The 19,367-nt window shown below is 40.4% G+C and overlaps 1 protein-coding gene across 5 annotated transcripts in view; it reads right to left on the minus strand.

Annotated features, from left to right (window-relative positions):
• RBMS1 (RNA binding motif single stranded interacting protein 1) overlaps nucleotides 1–19,367 on the minus strand; it is a 214,057-nt gene that overhangs the window by 149,905 nt on the left and 44,785 nt on the right. The gene's annotated exons all lie outside the window — the stretch shown is intronic.

Genomic DNA, 19,367 nt, shown 5'->3' on the forward strand with positions numbered 1-19,367 from the left:
GGAAGGGAAGACCATGTCTGAATTAAGGACTCTTTTGGGAAGTACTCCTGTACCTCCTCCCAGGTCTATGGACCAAATAATTTTTGCTATGAGACAAGCAATAGGGGAGTCCATAAAGACAGCATATGAATCGGGCCCTTACAGAAAGCTGAAGTTCTTTTCAAGCATTAAACCAGTGCCTGTAGGGGAAGATGACTGTGACACTTGGAGGCATCAACTAAATCAGATGATGCAGGAATGGCAATGTAGTGAGGCTGAAAAGAGGAAACGTGTGGCAGAAAGCTTGCGAGGACCTGCAGGGAATGTGCATTAAAAGCCAACAAGCCTGTTGCCACTGTTGATGACTATCTCTCGGCGATGGAGGATGCCTTTGGGAGCCTAGAGACGGGAAGACCTCTACTTTCAATTTCGGTCCTGTTACCAACAGCCAGGTGAAAAACTATCTTTCTACCGTCACAGATTGGAACCATCCCTTCAACTGTGCATCTGCCATAAAGGCACCAAGAAGAGCAAGGAACACAGAGTACAACTAGAACAGGTCATACGAGGTGCCATTTATGACGGCTTTCTAATTATGCAACTGCAACTTGTTTGGACAGTCCTCCAGAATTCCATCAATTGCTGTGAGAAGTCTGGGAGGAGGAGGAAAAGAGAACTATTAGAGAGAGGAATAAGATCTCAGTAAGTAGGACCGTTGCTCCTAACAAACTGAAGGATGATCCTTGTCTGTCCACCACTGAGGACCTCCATCAACAGCTTAAAACTCTGACAGCACAGCTCACTGAATTTATGACAAGTAAGATGCCTCAGGGGTCACCTAGCAAAATTCTTCCACTAACTTTGACAGAAAGAAAGTACCCTGCTTTTTGCCCAGGGAGAGGGGGCCCCAACAGAGAACCTGTAAATAAAACTTTGGTGACCCTCCCAAGGAACAAGAGATTCTGCTACCGATGTGGTGAGGATAGGTATATTGCCACCCAGTGACAACCCGAGGAACGAAGAGAAGGTAGCACAACGAAAAAGAGAGCTACAGGGAAACTCCCAAGGATCCCAGTAATGGAGCATACTGGGAGCCATTACAGTCAGAGCTCCACTAAGTTGTGTTATGAACAGCTTTCCTGGAGCCCATTCCCAGAGGGATTGATAGGCCCAACAGCAGTAGTTAATGTGATGGTAGAAGGGATTCCTTGTAGGGCCCTGCTGGACAGTGGGTCTCAGGTCACCATCATTACTAGAGAATTCCATCAGCAATTCCTGCCTCAAGTGAGGATCTAGCCTCTAGAGCAGGGATAGGCAACGTGCGGCACGCAAACTGATTTTCAGTAGCATTCACACTGCCCGGGTCCTGGCCACCAGTTTGGGGGGGCTCTACATTTTAATTTAATTTTAAATGAAGCTTCTTAAACATTTTAAAAACCTTATTTACTTTACATAAAACAATAGTTTAGTTATATATTATAGACTTATAGAAAGAGACCTTCTAAAAATGTTAAAATGTATTACTGGCACGCAAAACCTTAAATTAGAGTGAATAAATGAAGACTCAACACACCACTTCTGAAAGGTTGCTGACCACTGCTCTAGAGGGATTGGCAATATGGGACCTTAGCAATGCTAGTTACCCATACGATGGATATGTACTAGTGACTAAGTTTTTCTGCAGAACTGGCTGGATGTCTCTAGGATTGTGATACTCTGGCTTTAATTTGTCCTCGGACGCAAAATTCTGATGGCATTCCCATATTGATTGGAACCAACAGCAACATGTTCCAGTCTTTGGCCACTCTTTGTGTTCATTTGGGCCAGAAGGCCCCAGGCATGCTTTCACCCTCCATGGCAAGAGCCAACCCTGGGCTCATCCACAACGCATTATGACCATGATAGCTCTGTTGATGAGTCACTAGGGAAAGTTGTAAGAGTAACCAAGGCTATTTTGTCCCTACCCCCACATGGTGAGATTGACTTGAGAAGAAAACTTGAGAAGCACAGTCGCAGCCTTCCTCATACAGTGATGATGGTGTCCTCTGCTGGAGTTAACCTCCCTAGTGGTCTGATGGTTCAGAGAGGTGTATTGCCCTTACTACAGATGGAGGAAGCTGGCATTATGGTAAGAGTAAGAAATGAAAACAACCATCCCATAGCCATCAGGAAAGGAATGGTATTGGCACGATTGTATAGGGTAGAGAGTGTTGTGAGCCCTGCAACTGCAGGCAGAAAGCCCTGTAAGGCATTGGATCCTGATCTTTTTAATTTTGGTGATTCTCCTATGTCTCCCAGTTGGAATGACCATTTGAAAGAACAGCTAAGTGAGAGACCTGATGTGTTTTCCACTGAGGAATGGGATTTGGGGTGTGCCATTAACGTGGAACACACCATTCGTTTGGCAGATGACAGGCCTTTTAGGGAGAGGTCCTGAAGACTTGCACCTGCAGACACTGAGGATGTGAGAAAGCATATCCAAGAACTACTGGAAGCACGAATAATTTCTGAATCCCGTAGCCCCTATGCATCCCCCATTGTGGTGGTGCAGAAGAAAAATGGGACTGTGTGCATGTGTGTGGACTATCGCACACTGAATAAAAGGACCATCCCAGATCAATACACTGTACCCAGGGTAGATGATGCCTTAGCTTGCCTAGCAGGAAGCAGATGGTTCTCTGTCTTAGATCTACGAAGCAGCTACTACCAGATCCCGATGAGCTCTGAAGACAAGCGAAAACAGTTTTCATTTGCCCTTTGGGATTCTACCAGTTTGAGAGGATGCCCCAAGGTATCTTGGGAGCTCCTGCTACATTCCAGTGTTTGATGGAGAAGACAGTGCTGGTATATTTGGATGACTTAATTGTTTTGGGGAAAACTCTGGAAGAGCATGAAGCTCGACTAATGTAAGTGTTAGACCGCCTGGAAGCTAATGGGTTGAAACAGTCACTTGATAAATGTCAATTTTGTCAGGCCTGAGTAAAATATGTAGCCATATTGTGTCAGCAGAAGGTGTGGCGACTGACTCCGAGAAGACTGAGGCATTAACCACCTGGCCTATACCCAAAGACCTGAAAGCTTTAAAGTTTTTCCTAGGCTTCTGTGGTTATTACCACCGAATTGTAAAAAAAATTACTCCTCCATTGTGAGACCGCTCACCAATTTTACAAGGGGTACCCCCCCACTATGGAAGAGATCACCCCAATATAAGCTTGTGAGTCCTCCTGCGAGGTATTTCAAGGTGAATGAATCCTCTGGGGACCGTTGGACTGAGGAATGCAACACTTTCCATGTCCTTATTGAGAAAGTCACCAAATGCATCCGATGAAGTGAGCTGTAGCTCACGAAAGCTTATGCTCTAATAAATTTGTTAGTCTCTAAGGTGCCACAAGTACTCCTTTTCTTTTTACAAAGTCATTGTGTTAACCTTTGCAGACCCTACCAAGCCCTATGAATTGCACGTAGATGCCAGTCTTGATGGATTAGGAGCAGTTCTCTATCAAAAATTATGAGAATCAGTGGAAACCCATGGCCTTTGTCAGTCAAGGGCTGACTGCATCTGAAAGACACTAACCCGTGCACAAACTTCAGTTTTTAGTTTTCAAATGGGCTGTTGTGGACAAACTTCATGATTATCTATACGGAGCGACCTTTGTAGAAAAACAGATAACCCATTTACTTACGTGCAGACCACAGCTAAACTAGATGCTACTGGTCAGTGATGGATGGCTGCCTTGGTTGCTTATGACTTTAAGCTGCAGTACTGATCGGGTCAAACCAATGCAGATGCATTGTCCTGTCACCCTCATAACCCACTTGAGGAAGAGTTTGAGTGGATGAAAATACCTTCACCTGCTATTTGTGCCACCTGCAAGACCATAATAGGAAAACTGCAGTCCCATTATATAAATGAGGAAACATATGCCGACACACTGGGGTTATCTGACAAGGCTATACCCATAATTTATGCAAACCTTGTTAGGCTAAAAACTTTTGAATTGCCCCAGTTAACTCCGACTGAATTGAGAAGAGCTCAGTGGAAAGATTAAGACATTGGGCCTGTGCTGGAAGCTGTGGAAAAGGGTGAAAAACCCATCTCCAAGGCTAACTTTGCCCCCGGCACAATTCTTCTCTTAAAAGAGTGGGATCGTTTAGTGATTATTCCGGACCATCCATACTATAAGGGGCCATGTGCAAAAACAACTGGTCTTACCCCGGGAATACCAGGAGATGGTGTTGAAGTCTTTGCACGATGACCATGGTTATTTGGGGGGTAGACAAGACTTTTTGGAATTGGTCAAAGACCAGTTTTATTGGCCCAAAATGACAGCATCTGTGGAAAACCACTGCAAATGGTGCTCTCAGTGTGCTAAGCGGAAGACCCTGCCACAAAAGGCAGCATCTATGGTGAACATCACTACAGATGCACCCATGCAATTCATGTGCATTGACTTTTTGTTGTTGGAGCCTGATAGAAAAAAAACACTCCAGTATACTGGTAGTTACTGACCATTTTACAAGGTATTCCCAAGCATATCCCACAAAAGACCAAAAAGCCAGTACAGTGGCCAAAATTTTATGGGATAAATTTTTTATACATTATTGTTTCCCTGCCTGAATCCATTCTGACCAGGGAAGAGATTTTGAAAGCAGACTACTGGTAATTCACGAACTGACAAAAACCCTGTGAATAAGGAAGTTCAGAACCACTCCTTACCATCCTCAGGGAGATCCACAACCGGAAAGATTCAACCAGACTTTGCAAAACATGTTGGGAACTCTGCATCCATCCCAAAAGACCAGATGGAGTGAGCCATGTCAGTTACCTTATGCATGCTTAAAACTGCAGTAAAAATGAGTCCACTGGCTTTTCGCATTATTATTTAATGTTTGGTAGAGAAGCAAGGCTACCAATGGACTTATGTTTCGGGATATCCTCTGATGAAGCTAGCAAAAAAACCGTATCTCCAGTACATTCAGAGTCTTAGATGTGACTTGCGGAAAGCTTACAAACTGGCCTCTCAAGCAGCCAGAAAAAGCAACCTTGCCAACAAGCAGCGATATGATAGTCAGGTCCGTGAACAGGATCTGCAGGTAGGAGACAGAGTCTTAATCCAAAATCTAGGTCTCACTGGAAAGCACAAATTAGCTGACCGGTGGAATGCAGACTCCGACATAATGGTTGATAAGCTACCAGACTTGCCTGTATACCACCTTAGGATGGAAAATGGAAAAAATGTTTGTAAGACTATTCACCGAAACCCCCTCTTGCCAGCAAGACAGTTAATAGATGAAGAGAACAATAGCGAATGTGGTTCCTCCCGGCCACCCATTACTCGTTCAAGACTAAGGAAGTAAGTTCCTGCAGAAAGAAGCCTTACTGCACAACTTGAATCTGCTGGCAAGGCAGACAGCGAGTCTTTAACCTCCCCTGAAGAAAATGATCCTCATTCACAAAGTAGCAGTGAGGAGAAATTCTTCCCCAATTATCTAACGCCTCTGTAGAAGTGTGAAAGGGAAAAGAGGATTTGTGTGCAGTTATTTTAGTTTGGTTAAGAGACAGAGCAAGAAACAGGCCAACCTTAACCTTAATAACGCGAGATTTGAAGCAGGGTTTGTGCGAGGTGGATGGGAAAACTACAAGGGACCTTGCTTTAAGATAAGAATGGAATGCAATGTTGACTAAGATAATGGGAAGAAAAATGTATAAACAGGACACAGCTATATGTAACAAAAGGGTATAAATATTGCTTTATATTTTTTGTACTTTGAAGATTTGCCTAAGGACAGACACTCTAATAGCTGTCTTCCCTGCAATTGCATGAATAAATTGTCTCTGACTTGTTGCAAATAACCTAAGAGTGAAGACTGAGTTTTCTTCCACACCTCCTATGCTTCATGAGCTGTTACGTGAGGTAGAAACTGTTAGAGAGAGAGAGAGAATCTGGGCCTCCTCTAGCTCAAATACTTAACCCTGAAGCGGCACCATTTGTACTCCATCAGTCAACAATACAGCATGATAACCCCTGCCTTCTGGCACCACCTGAAGAGGCAAGTAGTTTACCAGCTAGTATGGGTCCACTTGCAGAGGGTGTGGGAAAAACCATGTAACCTGCAGAAAGAGAAATCATTGATTGTCCTGCAGCTATTACTGCTGAGAGCCCTCACAATAAAGAAGCTCCTGTACTTTGACGTTCAGAACAAGAGCGAAAACCTGTGCAGAAGGTTGGCCTAGATGGGTGTGGGTGGCCTATTATTGTTTGTGCCTGATACTTAACAATGGAGACTCCAAGGTTAAGTCATTCATTTCAATATAGTAAGAATGTTATTAATGTAAACAGAATAACAATTTAATGTTGTTTTAAATTAATATATCATATATAATATGGGGACATGGCAATACTTACTTGTTGGCAAATAACATCTATTGTCCACTAAGCCATGTCTATTATTACCTGATGAAAAGGACCTTGCATGTTTGTGTTGTGGTTAAATGACCCTTGCCGTGGACGGCAAGAACTTTTGCCCAGGGAGAGTGTAACCCCCAAGGAGATTACCTAGATTCCTGGGGCTCTGTCTGCAAAGTAGCTCAGTGAGAGGCACACTGTCCCTGGTAGGGAGGGGGAGCCAAGGCAAACTCAGAGTCTGCCCAGCAACTAATAGATCATAGAATATCAGGGTCGGAAGCGACCTCAGGAGGTCATCTAGTTCAACCCCCTACTCAAAGTAGGGCCAATCCCCAATTTTAGGCCCAGATCCCTAAATGGCCCCCTCAACGATTGAACTCAAAACCCGGGGTTTAGTGGGCCAATGCTCAAACCACTGAGCTATCCCTGCCCCCAGACCTGCATGCAGGGTTCCCGCTGAGAACTGGCCCCTAGGGACCTGAAAGCAAGATCCCTCAGCTGGGCTTTTCCTTTTCCACTGATGATTCCCAGTTTGTAGAGTTTTGCTGGGAAACTTCCCCAGCCAGGCTGAGTTACCCCTCCAGCTCTCTAGGTGAGACCAGTCACCACATGGTCAGCTCTGCTCTGTCTGCTAGTTCAGGGCTGCTGCCTGCTGTGAGTGTGTCTGGATGCTGGGCTAGGAGACGACAGTTTGGATTTTAGTACAGTTGTGTAATCTGCACCTTGAGCCCTGCACCCCTTTGTGTTGAGGGGAAATCCTGGGACTGAAGCAACCTGATTCCTGCCTGAAGAGGATCCCTGCCAGCAGAGATCAGACCCTCTGCAGTGACTGAGGAGTCCAGAGTTATCTCTGGACCTGAGGATCCTTCATGGAGTTTGTGAGTGCACCATCTGTCAGTCAATCAGGGAATTCGTTTTGGGGACCCCCTACTCCCTGAACTGTGTCCTCAAGCCAGGGAATAAGGGTTTGGGGATTTTATAACACGCTGCATATTAAACCTGTGGAGGGATTTACCACCTTCTCCCACTTGTGAGTCCTTTGGACTCCACTGAACCCAGTCAGTCACACTGCTACACCACTGCAGAGAAGAATTTTGGGGTCATAGGTCATCAAGGGCACCAACAAAGTACGCATACCAACGGGACACTAATCTTTTATTTGCTACATCAAGTCACGTGACTGGGGAATGTCACAGGTATTAGCGAAGTGGGCACCAGTGACCCTAAAAATAGTATTTTACCCTGTTTTACACTACCATCATGGTCCTTTTCACAATATGTGTCAACTTATGAAGCACAGCCCACTGAGCAAAAGGATAAAATCTGTAATCGCTTCTGCAGTCAGCACTGTTCCAAAGATGTTTCTCCTTGTAATTTAATTGACTTTATTCTACATATCATGAACAGTGACATCTAAATCTAAAAGTGGGTGTGTCATACTGACACAAAGGAATGCTCAGAGTCAATTTACAGCACTGGGTAAAGATCTTCCAGTGTGTGACACAAAACAAATCATGCAGGATGCTGAGAAGCAGAACAATGCAAAAGAAACACTTTAAAATATGTTATCATAGAATCTTAGATTATCAGAGTTGGAAGGGACCTCAGGAGGTCATCTAGTCCAACCCCCTGCTCAAAGCAGGACCAATCCCCAATATTTGCTCCAGATCCCAAACGGCTCCCTGAAGGATTGAACTCACAACCCTGGGTTTAGTAGGCCAATGCTCAAACCACTGAGCTATAAGGGATATGAAAGCAAACTGCATGTTAGGGGTGCTGAGCATTTCCTGGGAGGGGAAATGCTGTCAAGAGAGCTGAGAGCATCACACAAAATCAGACTTTAACTTTAGCACTAAACTGTTAAATGCTTTCCTTGCTCCATCTCTTAAGATAACAGTCCATGGAATAAAGCAAACTAAATTACAAGGAAAGCTGCTTTAGAGACTGTTAAATAATCTCAGAATTAATTGATTTTATTTAAGATTTATGTATCATAAATTCATGTCTGGATTACCAAAAGTAAAAAATAAATCAATCATATTTTGCTAAATGAGAAAGTGATGGAGAGGTCAGCAGAACATGGAAGAAATTAAAGTCATGAACATGCAAAGCATCTTCTAGTTATAAACTACAATATGACATTTTTCTTGGAAAAAGGAAGGACGTACTGAAAAAACAATGATTTCTGCAAAAAAAACCTTAAGTTACTAAGAGACAGAAGAAAGATACAAAAACAGAGAAAACTAAGAGAATGAGAAACAGTTGTTTAAGAACATATTCCTAACATTACAAAAATAGTCACAGGAATATAGACAGAAGTCAAATAGTCAAAAGTAAGAATGCAACCTCCTTCCTACATTCAAGAGCAAAAAGTAAAGACAGATCAGATTCTTCAGGGAAACCATTTTCACCAGGGCTGACTCAAACAGCTGCAGCAAGATATCCAGATTTAAATTTTGGAATTTGATTTTAAAAAATGCTATATTACGACTGATATCATACCCATTCTTTGTCATCTTCACCTATCCAGAAATCCAGTTCAAATCCCACCCTACCATTTCATCTCCTTTTTCAAAACAAGTTCTTCCTCTAGCCTAAATCTCTGATTCCCTCTTCCCTTTTTCCCATCTGTTCCAAAGCTCTATTCTGTCTTTTCCCTGCAACTCTCTCTGAGTAAAATTCACTCTTTTATTAATGCTGCCAAATTTACTGTATGTGAAATGCTCTGGCCACTGAGTTGGTTCTTCTTTTGACATTTACCCTTAAAAATCTACCTTTCCATTTTAATATATGACTGACTTCTGTGTTTTGTGAAATGTTGTATGAAGGACATAAAAGCAAATCATACCATAAATCGGTAATTTTTGTGATTTTCTTCACTGATTATTAGTGCAAATAATGTAAATATAGTGAATGATACAATCTATTGTTAATTCCATAATATTACAAAGTGCTGGTATGGTATGTATTATTTATTTCTTGAAAGCGATGGTCAAGACATTACTTCATAAAAGCATTTCCACTGTCAAAGCAAATGCCCCTTTGCTTATCATATGCTGTACATTCTGGGAACTTTAAGACTGAAAGATATTACTGTAATGCATTATAATACAACAGTAATCTAAGGAAGTTGCTTATATTTGACAAATTAGGTAATGACAACACAGGACAAAAACCAATCATGGTTTGTGAAAATACTAAAGTGACTCAAAAGAGCTGCATTCTGCCATTGGTATGATAATGATGCCAGACACTTGTTGGAATGTATAAAAGAATCCAGATTCTATAAACAGTTGCCAGATTTACTGTAAAACAAAGTATATAGGTAATATTAACCAGTAAAGCCGTGAAAACAGTGCAAGTCCATTACTTCATCAAGAGTTGCATACACTTTAAGTAAGACTTAAAATACCCAGCTGCTCTGATTAATTATTTGCTTCACGGTTTTGTACATGGGGGGGGAGAGGGGGGAGTATATTGAAACTAAGGATGGTAATAAAAGGGAGAAAATCTGGAAATACCCAAACACACTTTGTAAAGCATCAAAATAAAGGTGTTCCATAAAGCAAAGCATGGTTACATATGCTGGTGCTCCAGCAGAGGACGGACCATGTGAACCAATATTTTTCTCCTACTACAAACTGGCTGGGTTTTTTTTATTTCTTAGAAACTTCACAAATAAGGAAGAGACAGAAAGAAATGTAGAGAAACCTACAATCAAAATGTGTTTGAAGATAAAATAAATAGTCAGCAATACTAAAGAAAGGGAATGTTATTTAGTGGTTAGAGCACGAAACTGAGAGTCAGTAAAACTTATGCATTTTATTCCCTTCTATGTCACTGTTTTCATATCTGGGACTGTGGACTGACATCAGTGGGGTATTTCAGTGCTCAGAACTTCTGAAAATCTGTCCCTAAATCTCTCTGGAGCTCAGTTTTCATATCTATAAAATTGGGAGAGTGCTTAACTGATTCACAGAGATGTTGTGAAGATGTTTGTAAACCATTGAATGAAAGTTAAATACTATTCTTAACTGAAACAAATTATCTAATAAAACAATGAAGAAGATAGGATGTATGTGGCTATGCCAATCATTATTGATTGCCAAAATAGGTCATTATAAAAAAAGGAAACAGAAGCAGAAAAAGGAGTAACTTAAAATATGGCATAGCATACAAAAGAATAGCAAGCATGTGACAAACAGAAACATGGGACATTATTGCCATTAATGGCAATACTAGGCCACCAGCCCCAAGCTGCATGCTTGCAGAAATCTTGAAGAAAATAAAGGGCAAAAGTTTCCTCTGTAATGCCCACTCTGGATAACTATCCCCTATTCTGAACTTACAAGATCTACATGGCAGACTGGAGAGAAGAATTTCCCCCTCCACCAATGATAGTGTTCACATCGATATCTTAGATCAAAAACAAAAAACAAGACACTTTCCCAACTATGCCTTTGTCCCAACTCTGACTCTTGCTAGTTTCTAAAACCGTGATTTCAGAAAATGTTCCCTGGAACCAAGTACTGTTGTATTTGTTTGACATACTGATCCAGCTCTCGGCCTCCAAGCTGCCAAGAAGGTATCCTTGAGTGTCAGCTGCTGTGTGAAAAGGAGGAAGGTCATCAAACTCATTTCATAATCCGCTGAACAGCTATCAACTAAAAACAATTTTTGGCTACCATCATTCAGAGCTATAACTAGCAGTGAATTTCTTTACCATCGCCCCATACCCATTCACTACCTCAACTCCCATGAAAAGAACTAACTATCAGTCCAACCAATAGTTCCAATACCAATTACTACTTTCAAAGATTGCATTTTTCCACTTATTATTTTGAGGTGATGTTGTGCAGTAGACATAAAAAAACAAATTTCCATTTATGTGCAAAATTATTTACAGTGCTCCTCATTAGAGCCATCATTTCAATTCCTGTCACTCTAAATTCTGAGGTGAATATTTATCTTCAATAATCATTAAATTCATCACAGATGACTAGGAGCACTTTATTTCAGGGACCAATTTAAGGAGCCTTAGTTTTCACAAAGCTATTTACTAGCAGTTCTGTATTAAGTGTCTCAAGCTGAAAACAGTGCAAATCACTGTGGGAAAATATTTCAGAAAAAAGTTTGGTGAAGTAATTGACTTATATTCACAATAAAGCTTTATATTTATTTTATTAAACAGATTCTGAAAGTTCTATTGATCAATTGTCACTGAAATCACTTAATGATCTGTGCATGAAATCCCTACTGAAATCAGCAGAATGGGCAAAAATTTAAAGTAGAACATGGGGTGAAATCCTGGCACTGCAGCAGCCAATGGGAATCTTGCCCTTGTCTCCAGAGGAGCCAGGATTTCATACAGGGCTCTTATTTTTCATTCTAGGATATGGCAGACAGTTAAGTTTTACAAATGCACATATAATTGGGCCCCAGAAAAGTCAGGAAGTTTCTAGTTAAGGTTGCTACAATGATCTGACCTCAACCCCATTGTGAAGTTGTACTATGATAGATTTGGGTGAACTAGTCTGGGAAAAGGAAGAACAAGCCTGAACTTTTGCCCATTACCTGAATGTTCTTTGACATACTCCACTGCTTTAGTAATTCTTCTTTATCTTAGCCAGTTACAGCTCCTCTGTGGGACTCCACACAGCAAGGGGTCTCCCAATTCCAAGATCTCAAAAGGAGACTTGCATCAGGGCCAGTAACAGGACCTTCACACTGTCCCACTGCCAGCAGTCCATTGACTTACAGTTATTTCTGAGCATAGTGCTTACTACCAAATGTAGGTCCATGGAGTTCAGTGCAAACACTGTTCAGAGTTTATGGAACTCTAGAATAGCGGTTCTCAAACTGTGGAGCAGGACACCAAAGTGGGTTGTGACCCCATTTTAATAGGGCCACCAGGACTGGTGTTAGACTTGCTGGGGCCCGGGGCTGAAGGCACAAAGCCGAAGCCCAAGCCCCGCCACCTGGGGCCAAAGCCCGAGGGCTTCACCCCTTGGTGGCGGGGCATGAGCTTCAGCTTCAGTGCTAGGCAGCGGACTCAGATTACAGGCTTCCTGCCCTGGGCTGAATCTCTCGGGCTTTGGCCCCCCTCCTCCTCCCAGGATGGTAGGGCTCGGGTGGGCTCAGGCTTCATTTCCCCAACCCTGGGGTTGTGTAGTAATTTTTGTTGTCAGAAAGGAGTGGTGGTACAATGAGGTTTCAGAACCTCTGCTCTAGAACAATAAGGATTTCAGCAGCTGGCAATAGGGTCACTCTAGGGTTTGTTACTGGGAAGAACTAGGGAATGTATCTGACAGGTAGAGTTGGACTATTTTCTCTATGGTGTTTAATTGTGCAACTACTCAGACATCTGCATTTGCACACATTAGTTTCTATGTTTCTTTATCAAGTTCATCTCTGGTGTAACTGGACACAACTCCAATAAAGCCAGTGGAGTAATACCAGGTTCAAAACTTGGTAGATTATGTTTATGTGATACCTTTTCTGGTGATGTGCCAACAAGAGGTGAAAGTCAATAAATACCACCTTCCATCCTATTAAAGATAAGTATTTTACCCCTCCACATCGTAAATATCACTGAAAAGATATGGCTTGGGAGTTTGTAAAATCTGTTTACATAATCACACACTGCTTTGGACTATGATATGTCTTTCAGGTCATTAATGTAATCTAGTGTGTCATAGTCTAGTCCAAAACAACATCCAATTATGTCTGGTGAAGTAAGCTGTGAAAAACAGATGAGTTTTGTACACCCACAGGTAACTTGTGTGCTGTTATACTGATACGTACTTTATAAACTATGAGAGGTTACCAACTTTGAAAAGCAAACATACCTGCTTCTTATATTTGCATTATAATCAGATACTTTAAAGCAGGCAGTCTCATTACTATAAATTGCACTGGAGGCATTTTTGACTTGCAAAGGAATTCATAATAATCATGTCAGATCATGTCATCTGAGAGGTTATATAAATCACATTTTTCTACAAAGTGAAAAATACATTTCACATCCAAGAAATTTCAGATTGGTTTATGAATTGAGCCCACTGTTTCAGAACTTTTTGATGAATCTTAACAGGACTATGGACCCAATAAACCAGACAATATGAAAAGGAAGTTAAAACCCTAAAAAAGGCTGGGATCTTTGTATATAATTCCTCCTACCCACTGTACTTTCACCAAGGCTGTTATTCCATTCCACAGAAAGACCAATTCCTGAGAAGTCCTAATCCTGCAAGATATTGTGTTCACTGCATACACACAGAGAAATTAGATAAAAACCTAACTACTCTTGCTGGAAGGCTGCAAAGTAACACTACTTTATTTCTTAGAAATCAAATTGCTAACACACAAGAACCATAAAACAGAGAGACACAAAACAAGCTGCTCCCTAAGAACAGTGAGACACAATTCACCCCATTTTACTATAAGCTAGCTGTTTACAGACTGACTGCTCTTCCCAGAGCCCCTTAGTCTGCAAGCAGGACCAGGAAAAACCCTTACCACCACTACATGCACACACACACTCTTGAAGTGATCACTTGCAATTCCAACACAGTCCTCAATATACCACACAAAGCAATTAAGCATGCACACAATTAAAGCATATGTTCATGAGTGGTCTTCTTGAAGATACTACAGCCTTTGTCTACGTGAGGAAAAAAGGTGTATTTTTAACTCAAGTTAGCAAATACAAGGTAAAATCCTAGTGAAAAGTCAATCTGTAGTTTTCACATGTGTTATTAGGTCAAAGTAAACCCTAGGTTCCCCCATAGTCTTTAATTCAACCTGCTAGTATATGTGAACACTACAAATTGACTTGTGTTACCTCATGTTACCTTGTGCTAGCTAACTCCAGGTAAGAACCCACCTTTTTTCCAAGTGAAGATGCACCCTAAGATTTCTCATTTGAGCACAATTTCTATGTGCATGGTTTTGCAGGATTTGCAGAGTGAATAAAAAAAAAAGGAGGCAAAATTAATTCTGGTGTAATTCATGCTTACTGATTATCTTCAAACACATATTAGACCACAGATTAATTTGGTCAAATGCTCTTAATTCATGTAAAGAAAACAGGAAACTGGAGAAGCTATTACCCGAGATAGGGATAACTACTTAAAATGCAAACACAGCTAGATATCTATGGAAAAATATGTTTTTTTAAACAAAAAAAAGGTAAAGTTTTGTCTGAAAGCCAAAGCTCTGTCAGAAATCCCTTTGAGCGGATTCACTCAAAAGAAAAAACTCATTTTTAAAACAATTTTCAGATGAAATATTTTGACATTATACCAATGTAGCAGACAGTGAAGAGAGTGTTCATTTCCCCAGGAACAATGCCTCTATTCCTCAGAATATATACGTCAATAATTTAGACTACTTTTGAAGATTTTAATAAAACAAATTGCACCATTTGTCAATTTACCAAAAGGTTAATGGAAACATGTATTACTCAAACATTTCAATTTAAGACAATTATATCACCTTACTATCAAATACTGTATTCTATCTTCCACAGTACAATTATTCTGTAGGTTTAATTGATGAAAATTGGTTAATTAGTGATTTTCCATTACATCAATCTGTCAAAATTCAAGCACTGAATCAATTTCACAACAATTGGTTTGTTAAAATATAAAACTGTTAAATAATCAAACAACTCATTAACTATCAGCTACTACCTGGTTCTCAGTGCTAATTACATGAAATTAGCAGCTCACTTAATGATGGGAATTATTTTATGATACATTGCTCCCGATGTTATTTTGTGGTGGTACTACTAAATTGTTACTTTTTCAATTTTCTTTTAAGAGTTGTGAACCATAAAATAAAAGCACTGAATAAGCAAAAAAATAATGTCTTCATGCCGAGAAACTCCAGGTTTCAAGTGAAGTACAGGATTTAATGCTATTTACTGTACTTTTAAGCTTATTTGGTAGCTGATCAAACTAATCAAAATGTAATTTGGAAGAGCTGGTAGAATCATGTGGTGAATGTATATCCTCTTTTCACTGAACTCTCTGCTCTGACCACAGTCAAAACAGAAAGTAAACACCTACTTACAGTTTTAAGTACTGGAATGTCACATCTATAAATCATAGAATCATAGTACTAGAAGGGATCGCAACAGTCATCTAGTCTAACCCCTTGCCAAGATGCACGATTTGTTGTGTCTAAATCATCCAAGACAGATGGCTATCCAGCCTCCTTTTGAAAATCTCAAAAATACATTAGCAAATGCCCATGGCTTTTGTCCTCAGATCTGAGACCTGGTCTACACCTAAAAATGAGATCAATCTACATCATTCAGGGCTGTGAAAAATTGTGCAGCCTGCATGACTTAGTTAGGTCAACCTAACATCCCCACACTGTAAACACAGCTAGGGCAATGGAACAATTCTTCCGTCAATTCACTACTGCCCCTTGGAGAGGTGGATTACCAACATCTATGGAAAAATCCCTTCCGTCAATACAGGAAGCATCTACTCTACAGCCCTACAGTGGCACAGCTTCAGCACCTCAGCTGAGCCACTGTAGCTGTCCTGTTTCAGAGTAGCAGCCGTGTTAGTCTGTATTTGCAAAAAGAAAAGGAGTTGTGGCACCTTAGAGTTAAATAATAGAGTTAAAATAACAAATTTATTTGAGCATAAGCTTTCGTGAGCTACAGCTCACTTCATCGGATGCTGTCCTGTGGAACACATACCCTCAATTGGATTTGCAAATGAAGCCATCTTTGTTTAAAAACAATCATTGCAGTAATAAACAGAATACCATGTACTAATGTATGTTTGAAATCTGATTAATGAAGTTGTGTAACTGTTAACGTAAGTGTAAAAATGCTGTGATTTATCAATCTGAATCTAATGTCTGAATATCTTATACATATAAAAGGAGTGTGCGTGTGTTCAGCACATGTGTATAATGAGAAAATGTAAGTTCAAAATTTCTTTCTATAAGCCTTTCTTTAAAAGGCTAAACTCATGGTTACACTTACTTCCTATTCAGTCATTTCCTTAATTAAAATCATTGAACTTTAATGTGAAATACAATCATTACAAAACCATAAAGGAATCTGAACAGTAACAGACAGGTACGTGGATAATATAATAATCATAAGTGATGTAAATAACAGTTGCTGTTACCGTTTGGTCTGATTTAATCAGAAGATAGCAAGAGTCTAAACCTATCTGCTGCATAGACAATAGCCTCTTTACAGGTCTTTGGTTGTATAGGCAAGTCATGCTTGCAAGATTTGTTGCACAGAAAGCCAGCCTTCTCCAAGATGATTGGCTCTTCAGCTTCTTTAGAGTGGGTTGGAAAGGAACATATAACTAAATGCTTTACAGACACTAAGATGACATAGTCTATGTCTACATTAGCACTTTTGTCAGTCGGGGTGTGAATAAACCACCCCCGAACGACATAAATTTTACTGACAGAAACACCGGTATGGACAGTGCTATGTCAGCAGAAGATACTCTCCCACCAACATAGGTACCACCTGTCAAGGTTCCTTTCCCACTCTGAACTCTAGGGTACAGATGTGGGGACCTGCATGAAAGACCCCCTAAGCTTATTCTTACCAGCTTAGGTTAAAAACTTCCTCAAGATACAAACTTTGCCTTGTCCTTGAACCCTGTGCTGCCACCATCAAGCGTGTTAAACAAAGAACAGGGAAAGGGCCCACTTGGAGATGTCTTCCCCCCAAAATATCCCCCCAAGCCCTACACTCCCTTTCCTGGGGAAGGCTTGATAAAAATCCTCACCAATTTGCATAGGTGAACATAGACCCAAACCCTTGGATCTTAAGAACAATGAAAAAGCAATCAGGTTCTTAAAAGAAGAATTTTAATTAAAGAAAAAGTAAAAGAATCACCTCTGTAAAATCAGGATGGTAAATACCTTAATCAGGGTAATCAGATTAAAAACATAGAGAATCCCTCTAGGCAAAACCTTAAGTTACAAAAAGACACAAAAACAGGAATTTACATTCCATTCAGCACAGCTATTTTACCAGCCATTAAACAAAAGGAAATCTAACCCATTTCTAGCTAGATTACTTACTAACTTAAGGAGTTATGAAGAGCATTCCTGATCTGTTCCTGGCAAAGCATCACACAGACAGACCCTTTGTTTTCCCCCGCCCTCCAGCTTTGAAAGTATCTTGTCTCCTCATTGGTCATTTTGGTCAGGTGCCAGAGAGGTTATCTTAGCTTCTTAACCCTTTACAGTGAAAGGGTTTTGCCTCTGGCCAGGAGGGATTTTATAGTTCTGTATACAGAAAAGTGGTTACCCTTCCCTTTATATTTATGACACCACCTCTCATGGCAGTGGCTTTATTATGCCAACGGGAGAGCTCTCCCGTTGGTATAGACCATCTCCACCAGACACACTACAGCAGTGCAGCTGCGCCACTGTAGTGCTTCCAGTGTAGACTAGCCCTAAGGGATCATGAATAACAGCATAGGCCTTAGCTTAGGGAGGAGTTACTACACATCATCATAAAAAGAATGAGGAGGCCAGTTCATAGCCTGAATGATATCAGAACTCTGGCTTTCTGCTGCCTGCCATTCCTACAAAGAATTATCACATTTGGCCAGAAAGATGCCATTTCTGATTGGAATAGTCAAAAGGTTTGAAAAATAGCCACACAAATATTACATTTGACAAGTTTACTATAACACATTTTACATTCTTTAGCACTTAAAGTGAAAGGCACATTTCTTACTAAAAGGCTTATGGGGATGGTAGGTACCTAGAATGAATCAGTCTAACAGATCCTAAAGTAATCTCCATGCCTACCCTGGTTAGGGTTACACTTTAACTTTAATTATTTGCTAACTATACAATACTTGATTACTAAGCTTGAAAATCTTGCTGCAAACAAAAACCCATGTGATATCAGAGACAAATATTCAGAGAAATGGGTGTACTATGTCTTACTGATTATTTTTTCAGCTACCAATATACCCTTAAGAATTTCTAAAACAAAGTGAAAACTGAGATTTTCAGATTTATATCCAGGAGGATGATGATTTATGCAAGCTCTAAGGTGAGACATGATTTTTTTCTTAATTTTGCCCCAAAGATAGTATTTCTTTCAATTACTTCTCCCAGCTCATTTGTGTTTTTTTTAAACTTCATTGAATTAAAATTTAAAAAAAGATAAAATGGAAAAAAACTCTCATGTTAGTTTTTAATACATATGTAGTTTTATGTGTCTAATTTTGATGTCAATCTTTCTGCCAGTTAATGGGATTTTTTCCACTGATTTCAATGGGAGCAGTCCTTGATCCTACAATCTGATATGTGCATGCAAACTTGTGTGGAAATCCGTTAAAATCAATTGGTCTCTGCGTGCTGCACAAGATTGGGTATGAAGGATAGCTCCTGCAAATGGATCTATTTGCTTGCACCCCCGGTGTCGGGGGTCTCCCAATGGGCCTCTGCACAAGGTCAGGCTTGTGCCCAGACAGATCAATTTGTAGGATCTAGTCCTTAGATTGTAAACTTATCAAAGTAGGGTTTTAGGGACAAACTGAGGTTTCATCTACACCTGGTGTACATCCAAAGTGATTCCCTTAGTTCAAATGTACATGGGTATAATCGGGAGAAGAATTTGCACTACTTTCTTAACACACAATTTTAAAGAGCCCTGTACATCAATGGCATAATAATAATATTGTTAATTGATATTGCCATAGCAGCAGACAGAAACATAAAAAAGAAACAAGAAGAGAAGATAGCAAAGTACAAAGAACTCTGACACGGAGTGGAATGATTATGAAAAACTAGTAAAAAGACAATCCCAGCGATTAGTAGAGCACTTGCAGCAATCCCTAAGGATATGAATGAGCAGTTCAAGGATACTTTAGAAATACAAGACATCACAATCAGTGACCTCCAGAAGACAGCGCTCTTAGGCACTGTGAAAATGTTAAGGAAAATCAGAAGAGAGCAAGTGCATTT

The sequence above is a fragment of the Dermochelys coriacea genome, chromosome 11 (genome assembly GCF_009764565.3).
Source record: "Dermochelys coriacea isolate rDerCor1 chromosome 11, rDerCor1.pri.v4, whole genome shotgun sequence".
NCBI lineage: Eukaryota > Metazoa > Chordata > Testudines > Dermochelyidae > Dermochelys > Dermochelys coriacea.